The sequence below is a fragment of the Felis catus genome, chromosome C1 (genome assembly GCF_018350175.1).
Source record: "Felis catus isolate Fca126 chromosome C1, F.catus_Fca126_mat1.0, whole genome shotgun sequence".
In the NCBI taxonomy this organism is placed as follows: domain Eukaryota; kingdom Metazoa; phylum Chordata; class Mammalia; order Carnivora; family Felidae; genus Felis; species Felis catus.
Window position 1 is genome coordinate 201015325 of NC_058375.1, and position 10164 is coordinate 201025488.

Below are 10164 nucleotides of genomic sequence, written 5' to 3' on the forward strand. Positions count from 1 at the left end.
TGGGTCAGTTACACAGCTCCAGGCCGGTGGGGGCACTTTTCAGAGACCTGTGTGGTCGAACATTGGAGAACCATGAGACCTCTCCTTGGCTCCCATTGTCCTGTTCTTTTGGGCACCTGCTCGAGTTGCCCGGTTTTCACTTCCTGGTTACTCAGTCACACACACACACGCACACACACACACACACACTTTATCTCAGATCTCAGGGCCACGGGGTGGTACAGAACTCTGAAACAGCCACTTCTGGCAGTGAATACAGCAGTTGTGCACACGAGCATTATTGTCACATTCCCTAGGTTGGCTCTGGGCTCCATCACTTAGCCGTTGTGTGACTTCGGGCAAATTATTTAACCTCTCTGTGCCTTCGTTTTTTGTTTTTTTGTTTTTCCATCAAATAGACATAAGAGCGACCACCTCTGAGAGTTTACTTGTTGCCGATCAGCGAAATGCCTGGTACACGGCGATTGCTCGTTGAGCATTAGCTGATCTCATTGCACGCGCCGAGCAGGCTTCCGATTCCCAGCAGGACAAGTCACGTGGACCCGACGGCATGTGCTTTGTGCCTTCGGTGCAGTGGGGCCGCGTGGCTCCCAGGTCCTTGCGAGGCTGGCTCATTTCTCTTGAGCCTTGGGCGCTCTCTGTGGGCTAGCAGTGCGGCACCGGGTGGAGGGAGGGGTGGGAAGCAAGCTGAATGAATGTTCTGTAGCTTTGCACGATTATGTTGGACTGTGGACAGCAACGCAGCAGCGTGGACTGTAAGGAAAGCCAAGGGGGCAGGGGGAGTGCTGATTTGTGTGGAAGGCAGCCTTGTCCAACACACTCACCCAGACATGCCCACGCACATCCACACAGGCTCACTTTCACACCGCCCTCACACACACGTTCTCACGGACTCATGTAGACATGCTCACACATTTGCACACTCACTCACAAGTACCCTCTCACACATGCTTCTGTGGAGTCAACATTAAAGAGGTGTGGGTTGGGACTGGGTGGGGGTGGCAGGTCTGGGGAGGGAGGGGCAGGAGGCATGCAAAGAACGTTCATGGGGCTACTCTGTGCCGGGCTGGGGAGGTGACAGGTAAGGCAGACTGGATTCCCGTGTTTTCTGAGTAAGGTGGCCACGGGCAAAACCGATCCCGTTACAGAGACAGAGAATTAAGCCCCCGGCTCGAGATTCGGGCAGACTGTGGTTGGAGCGGGGAGGCTGGGTGGATGGTGTTGGCCCATGAGACTGCACCACCACCAGCAGGGGTAGAAAGAGAGAGCTGTGTGAAGGTGCCAGGCTATGTGCTTTAACCAGGCATCTCTTCAATCTGCTCAACGACTGGTGGGTGACGCTACGATCCCATTCTGCAGATGAAGAAACTGAGACACAGTGAGGTTCAATCACTTTCTCCAGGTCCCTCAGTGGGGCGCAAACCCGGGCAGCCTCCCCAGGGTTGTGGCGGGAGTGGCATCTGAGCCGCCGTCTGAGACCCGAGTGTGTGTGTGTGTGTGGGGGGGGGGTGGACACGGGAGGCAGAGAAGGGGCACGCCCGTGGGAGAGTGGATGTTCCAGAGAAGGGAAGGCAGCCAAGGGAAGTGGGGGTGAGATCCGGGAGAGGCTTGAGTATTTGTTTAAGGAGTTTGGCTTTCCCTTTGCCCCCGTGGACAACGGAAGGAGCGGAGCTCTGAAGAAGGATGATGTGGATTTTAGGCAGATGATTCTGACACGATGGATAGAAACGGTCAGAGATGAGAGAAGGAAAGCCTGGTTTGGAAGCTCTTACGGGGGGCGGGGGGCACCTGGGTGCCTCAGTTCATCAGGCGTCCGACTCTCGATTTCGGCTCAGGTCATGATCTCACAGTTCGTGGATTCGAGCCCCACGTCGGGCTCTGCGCTGACAGCATGGACCCTTCTTGTGATTCTCTCCCTCTCTCTCTGCCCCTTCCCCAATCTTTCACTTTCTCTCAAAATAAAGAAACAAACTTAAAAAAAAAAAAAAAAGAGGAAGCTACTACAGGGAGATGGCCCACGCGAGGAAGAAGGGAATCGGATGAATCCAGTGTCAGAGAGTTCAGGCCCCTGCAGGGGTGAATGAAGCAGGGCTTTCTGACTGATGTGGGAGGTGGCCTTGGGGGAGAAGGAAAGGAGAGGGAAGTTTCTAGCCAGCAAGCTGGAAGGCTGTGGGGCCGGTGATGGTTCCGAGAACACAGAGGTCATGGGTGGGGAAGACAGTGAGGGGCGTGGCACGGGTGTGCTCATTTGGAGGGGTGCACTTGGGGAGCAGGCCCGGGGGACACTCGGCCACAGGAGGCTGTGCCGGCCCTGGGGCCCGTTGGGCAGGCACGTGGGGCGGTGCCCTGAGGACAATGCCCTGGTGGGAGGCCGGGAGAGCTGCCAGCCTGGGCGCCCGAGAGGTCAGGCAGGGAGTATTCCTCTGGGAAAGAATGGTCTCAGTGTGTGTGTGTTCTGAGACTGCCCTTCCGCATTCCCTCCCTCCCAGAAGCAGGCTGTCGCCCTCAGGGCCTGCTTTCTTCAGCTGACCTCTTCCCCAGGGTCACTGACAAGACCTGAGTTCCTGCTTCCAGAGTGGGGTTCTCTCTACATCTTTGTTGGCTCGGGAGAGCCAGCAGTCTGGGGGGTGAGCCCTTCCCTTAAGGGCAAACAACTGTGACCGAGCCAGAGCTGGGAACCGCTGGGACGAGAAGAGATAAGACCCATGGCCTTGACATTGGTCAAGGTCTACACCCTGGCCAGCCCTGGGCAGAGCTCTGTGGATGCAAAGATGAATGAGACCCAGTCCCTGCCCCGAGGCTTCAGAGAGCATGTGCAACCCCCCTGAGACCATCGGGGTGTAGATGTCATTGGGATGCCAGTGTGGGACCAGAGAGAAAGGACTGACTGATTCCTTCTGGGAGCATTATGGAGCACGGCCCTGAAAAGCAACTTTTTGAACTGGGCCAGGGATGGTGAGCAGGGTTTGTTAGGCAGGCAGGAGCGAGGGTCAGTGGAGGGCTGTGGTGTAGAGTAGAGAGGGCATCGTGGACAAAAAAAATCACATGAAGACGGTCACAGACCTGTCGAAGTATAGGCCAGCGAGAACACGAGGTTTGGTGCAGAGTGTAAGGGCGCAGGAGGGTGGGTGAGGCGGGACATGAACCTGGACAGGTAGGTTGAGGCTAAACCCTGAAGGATCCAGTGGCTTATGTGAGTTTTGACTACGCTCTCATAGCACTGGGCAATAGAAGTTTCTGTGATGGTATAAATGTTCTATATCTGCACTGGCCATATGGGAGCTGCTAGCCACACGTGGCTATTGATCTCTTGAAATGTGGCTCGCGTGGCTAAGGAATTATATCTTTATCCTACCTTATTTACATTTTCTGCTTAAATAGCCACATGTAGCTTGTGGCTACTGTATGGGACAATGCATCTCTCAGCGATGCAGAGCAGTTGAGATGGGGTGAACAGGGACCAGTACAGGAGGGTGGTTGACATCCAGAAAACATATAACCAGTAATTGGTCTCATACAGTGTGGCAGATCATTCATACAGAATATAGTCAGGAAGTTTCCTAAACCAGCACTTGCCCACCACACGCTTCTATCACAATAACAGCTTCCACGTCCCCCTTTCTAAGAATAGATGTTCATGGCAGTAGCCTTTGAAGACTGGTCCCTACGGGTCGTGTGTGCGAGTTCTGTTTGTGACCACATCTAAGCTCCTTCCGCGACGGAGCAGTACAAATACGAAGGAGGCAACACAATCAGAGGAGGAGGGAGTGGGGTGAGGCCACTGCGGGGGTGATGGAGTTTTCTCTTGACTTTGTCAAATGGCAAAATCCAGCGTGGACCTTGGACCTGTCACTTCCCACCTGTGGAACTAAGCATCTTCATCGATGGAACCAGGAGGCTGGACAAGATAACACAAAGGTCCTTTCTGCCCCACTGTTGGGAACTAGGACTCAGTAGGAACCATGCTCTGGAATCCTTACAGCTCAGACAGGTGCCCAGGCGAAGGTCATGCGTAACTTCTGTGTCTTGTCCAGAGGCGCAGGCTGGGAGGCTGATTCAAGGTTCCGGCATGGCAAACGAAGTTTTGTACAATTAGCTTTGTCCCCCCCAGGGATGAGGGATGAACTCCAGCGATTCTGGTGGGATTGTCACTCTGTCTAGGCTAAGGACCCGCGCAGGAGAGAAGCTTCTGATGGTGCAGGGGCTGAGGAGGCCTCACTGACAGACAGATGTCGGAATCCTGGAAATGTTGAAGCTACAAGGAAAATAAATACAGACAGTATTGTTTGTTAAGCGCCTTTAACATTTTTATTCTTAAACTTAAAATAGGGAATATTTACTAATACAAGCTCCCTTAAAACAATCACATCTGGTATATTTTGACACGAGGAGTCTACCTGAAAACAGCAAACAGATTTGTGGGACACAACAACAACAAACACACTGGCTTTGGACATTGGCATCCTCAATTTTAATGAAAATTAGTATTTCTGTTCTCCCATTTTCTGTAGGCCTGCACTTTTGGTGTTGTTGTAGATGCTCACCCCATGGAGGGGTGTGGTGGGGACCAGCCTCAGCACGGATTTGCTCGGTGTGGGGTCGTGCCAGTGTTGGGCACGGGAGACCTTCCCTGGGCTTTGTGTCCCTGAAGAAATGGACATTCTGTGTCCCATTTCATTTCACCCTACTGCATTGTCCCCAGCTTGCCTCTCTTGTCCTCACACAGAGTCGTCACAGGTCATTGTTCATAACTGAGCTACTTCTGTATCCAAGATCCTTCAGGCAGAGAGATATAATCTTAAAGGAGACTGCGGAGGGGGTGCTGGGTCTTAGTACAGCATACTTACTGTGTCCCATCATGCACTGCACAGAGGGTCGCCAAGGAAAACACAGGATGCCCAGTCAAATTTGAATTTCAGATAAACAATGAATAATTTATTTACTATAAGCGTGTCCCCAGTATGGCGTGGGGCATACGCTTATTCAGTGTTTATCTACAAATTCAAATTTAACTGTGCATAATATTGTTTTGTTAAATCCGGAGAACCCTCATTGTAGATCCTCTTGGCCCGCCTTTTACGCCACTGCCGTGGCAACCAACTCAGAGCCCCTGACAATACTTGTTTAAGCTGCGTCTTGTATCTCTTGCTTCTCCCTGGGGCTTTTCTGATATGACTGTGTAAACCTTCCGGGCACTGGCATGGCTATAAACCAGGAAGGGTGAGGGAGTTGGCCCCATGGGACAACCTTTGACCCGTGATGGATGGAAGCCTGTAGATAAACGTTCCTCTTTTTCCATCCTGCGGGTGCATGGAATTATGAGGTACGTTCCATATGGCTCTTCAGAGGGTGCCGGTGGAAAGGAGCCTCAGTTTGCTGCAGTGATGACCGGCTCCATAATGCACCCTTGGGTTAGCCTGCCTACCTGCCTGCCTGCCTGCCTGCCTTCCATCTTTCCTCCCTCCCTCCCTCCCTGCCTCCCTTTGCCACACCCTTGTTTCCTGGGATCCCTTCAAAAACTAAGTCCCTGCACTCAAGCCTTTGGCTGTCTCAACTCTTGGAGAGGAAGCTCAGGTTAAGAGAGGCTTACGAGCTCTAATGGGGTGTCTGCTGGAAGGAGAAATTAGATCTCAGAGCTACATAGAATTTTAGCAAATTTGGACTGGAAAACTCCTGGGAGATCATGTAGCACACCCAGCCCATTTACAGAGCTGGAAATAAGCCAGAGACTTACTATCCAAGACTATCCTCCAACCCTATTAGCCCAGGGATAATCTGGAATTTCTGCTCTTCCTGAGGTGAACTAATCTATATAAAAGCACAGTGCTTAACACACAGCAGGTGCATGGTAAACATAACACGGGGCAAGGAGGGGATGAAAGTGTGTTGTGAGTGTATAAAGTGTTTCCATATGTCTCTGTGGCAAGTCCCTGCCTCTGGGAGCCTATCTCTCTCCACCTGCTGCTGCTCCTCTGGGCTCTGATTTGCACTGATAATGTCAAGGGAACTCAATAAGATTAGACGTCGAAGGGCAGTGCTTAGGGAAAACCTTAATGGAAACCCTTGTCCTTCATTTTTCTGCACCACGGCCGGAGAATTTGGACACAGGAAGCCAGTGCCCCCTAGGAGTTGCTTGGAGCCTCCGTGGGTCCCCCCAACTCAAATAATTTAGTTCAGTTCCACAGATTTTTGTGCCAAGAACTGCCTAGTTTGGAAGAATTCACAATAATTCATAAGACTGATCTATGCCCCAGGGAGCTCGCTCATGGTCCTGTGGGTCATAAAGGCAGGCCTCCTGAGAAGGAAGGCATGGAGCAAATTAAGCACGCCAAATTCTTGAGGTGGGTGCCTATAACCTTTAAGAAGCACCCGGGCAATGGGTATTGAGGAGGGCACCTTTTGGGATGAGCACTGGGTGTTGTATGGAAACCAATTTGACAATAAACTTCATATATTGAAAAAAAAAAAAAAAGAACTATGGAAAACAAAAACAAAAAACAAACAAACAAAACAAAACAAAACAAAACAAAAAGAAGCACTCACACCGGGGAAAACAAAAACTAAATGGCACGAGAGGAGGAAGAAAGGCCGTATTAACTGCTTTCCCCGTGACCAGAGTTTAATCCCCAGAGCAATCTCTCTGCATGGCATATTGATAAACTCATGTTAATTGGACCTGTTAATTGGAAGTGGCCTTCCTAAGACGCATGTATACCAGAGAGTGGGAAGGTAAGTGCCGCCAAGATTCAAAGATCTACCACATCGAGGATATTTTCAGAGGTTCGACGGTTTGGAGCATACCTAAACGCACCCCCCTCCCCCCAAAGGAAAACCTTGGGCCCTGTGCACTTAGCCATCATTGCTACCTCCCTTGGGGCCCTCACGCCAATAGACTGCCAGGCAAAGAGACGAGTTACTATACTGGTGGGGGTACCAGACCCTGACCAACATGAGGAGCCATGGTGGCTTCTGCACAATGAAAGACAGGCAGGAGTGTATCTGAAATTCATGGGACTCACTGGGCATCTCTTCATGCTCTGGGTGAAAGACCAACCACCCCACCCAGGGCCCCAAAAGAGCAAGGCAGTTAAAGGGGCAGGCCCTTCTCTGAGGGGCTTGTGATGTCCCACCAGGAAAGCAACCCGGACCAATCAAAGTGCAGACCGAGAAGGAGGGACTCTGGCAAGGGTGGTGGGGGAAGGGGATGAGAAATATTGATTTTGGCTCAGGACAGCTGTAGCTGTAGGCACCATAGCTGATTTCACTAACCTTATTTCATTAAGTCTCTGGGGAGACTGTGGCTGGACACTACCCTGCAGGAGACTCTGTGTTAGATGAGACTTAAGGGAGAGAGGACATGAGCAGATCTGAGGGGTACAAGGGGTGGATTGTATCTGTCATATGTTGAGCATCACTTTTTTTTTTTTAATGTTTTTATTTATTTTTGAGACAGAGAGAGACAGAGCATGAGCAGGGGAGGGGCAGAGAGAGAGAGGGAGACGCAGAATCCGAAGCAGCCTCCACGCTCTGAGCTGTCAGCACAGAGCCTGATGCGGGGCTCGAACTCACGGACTGTGAGATCATGACCTGAGCCGAAGTCAGACGCCCAACCGACTGAGCCACCCAGGCACCCCGAGCATCACTTTTTATCCTCTACACGGTGACCGCTTCCACCGAGACTTTGACCCACTTCACAAAGATGTGTTCTGTCAGTGCCTTACTGCTTGTCCCTATCGTGTGCCTCTTGCTGTCTGCCCTAGGTTTTCTGATGGCACCTTATAGGACACACATGGGGATCTACTAGGCAGTCTCCTTTATGCAACCTGGAAGTTCAGGGCAATTAGCACCCTGTGCTGAGGGCAACCAATGGAGGCTGGGACCTGATGAATAAATACTTCTCCCTTTTCTTCCTTCAGACGGACAATTCTGAGGTGTGATTTATAAGGTTTTTCAACTTGAATACAGGAGCAAGAAGCAGTTCCCTCAACAGTGGCCAATTTGATAACACATCCTGGCATTGGCTCTCTCCTTTTCCCTGTTTCAGGTCCCCTATCCCTTACTCCTCATCCTGGGACCACATTGCTGAATAAACTCCTCATACCTAACTCTCCGTCTGGGGCTCTGCTTCCTCTAGACAACCCAGGCTAAGACAGATTCCCAGGTTTGCTGCTTTGGAGCTGTGAGGTTTTATGTTATTTACTTAATCTCTTTAAGTCTTATCTTCCTCCTTCTCCCAAGCGTGAGGGAGATGCTCCCTGAAGCACTTAGAATCCTAGAATTAGAAAGAAGTGGGGCTCTGTTAGAAAGGAAGAGAGGGAGAGATGGTTGCCAGTAGGTGGCTCCATCAGGGTCCTGGGAGTAGGAAAGAGATGGCACACCAGAAGGAATTAGGTTGAAGAGTTCCGCAGAGGAACGACACAGTGTAGACAGGGTTGAGGGAAACCGAGAAGGGGTGGGGGAGTGCACAGAGACAGAAACAGTGGGGGTTGTTCCCCCCCCCCAGCCTGTTGCTGTCAGCTAGCTACAGGAGACAGGTGCCAGCAGGTGCTATGGTTTTGGCAGAGGGATTCAGCCACTACCAAGCTCAAAACCCACAAAGAAGGCATCAGGGGGACAGACAGCCTGACCTTTCTTTCCTCCCGCCCTTCGTCTCTCTCGCCGAGAGCTTGCATAGATGGAACCCAACCAGAAGCCAGAGGACAAGGAGGCCTGACTGATCCAGTCCACACAGGCAGCCTCCTGGGGCACAGAGGTGGTTGGAGGAGGATGGAGAATGGACCTGAGGGAGCAAGTGGAGAGTATCTAGTCTAGCGGAAAACAGGCATCTATCTCAGTGGCTTTACTTAAAATACATAGCTATAGGAATGCATGCAACCGGCACGGACCATTTGGGCACACAGCGGACTCTTCTTGACAAGCAAATAACTCAATTGCTGAGAACGGAAGTGCATTAGGGCATGAGAGGGTGGCTCAGGGGCTGTGAGCAATCAGCGTGCTGTGGGCTTTCCTGGTTTGCTCAGAAATGGAGGGCATTGGTTGAGTCTGTGTGTCTGTGAGAAGGTGGGTTAAGCGAGCTTTCCTATTTCACCCACCTTCCTTCCTGGGGTGGGTAAGAAGCAGAAGAGGCTCTGCAGATACAATTTAGTATAGTTTATTAAGTCCTTCCTCTGCACCTGTTACTGAGAACTGGATGCTGTGGGGAGAAACAGAGGAAGGGGGAGAGGTGACCTCAAGCCTCCTGGAATTTGCATTCTAGGTGGAGAGAGAAGTTCCATAGATGAAACAGAGGAATGGAAAGTAGAAAGAATTGAAATGCTAAAGGGGGGGATCCAGAGGAATCACAATGAATTTGACTAAGGGGGCACAACATCCAAGTTGGTGGTTTCTGCTCAAGGGTCTCCCCTACCTGGGTGGGACTAGGTTCAAGCCCTCACACACGCATTTGGGGACCAGGGTGTGCCTAATCAAAACGGGGCAATGGGACTAAACAGAACGTGTGCTATTTGGACTTTCCGTTTCCTCCCTTTTGGGTAGAGTCTTCTTGGATTTCCTTGTCTTCACCGTGTTGCGAGCTCATGTAGGTCTTCCTGGGCCAAGGCTGATAAAGATAATAGGTTAGAAGAGGCATTTGGGAATTCTCTGCTCTTTACAGATACGGTGTGTGTCTGGGGCAGAGGAGGAAAGCCACTTGCAAGCCTGTGTGGATGGTGTTCCATTTCAGGGGTGGTGGGGTAGATAAGAGAGAGGTCCACCTCCTTCAACGTCCAGGGAGAAAGCGGAGCATTAATCCCCTCCGTTCTCCTTCAAGGGTTAGAGCAGGCTTTCACGAAGTATTTCTGTGGGACATAAAGGCCCAGGGAGTGATGATAAAAGGGTTTCTTGGCTGAATAAATTGAGGATACATTAGATTAAACAAAGTTAGATAGGGTTCCTTGCTGCAAGATCTCGAAGTCTTTCAGATGATGCTGTATTATGAAGTTCTTGCACGGGGTTAGGTTGGGCATACAGCGATTCCCAAACTTATTTGACCAAAGAATCCCTTTTTAATGAACACCCAAGGTTATCTTTTGAAACATTAACATTCTGAGGAGTAGTTTCAGAAATGCTTAATACGTGGTGAATTTGCATTTTAAAAGGGGACCCCGTGAGAGAGAAAACAATGTT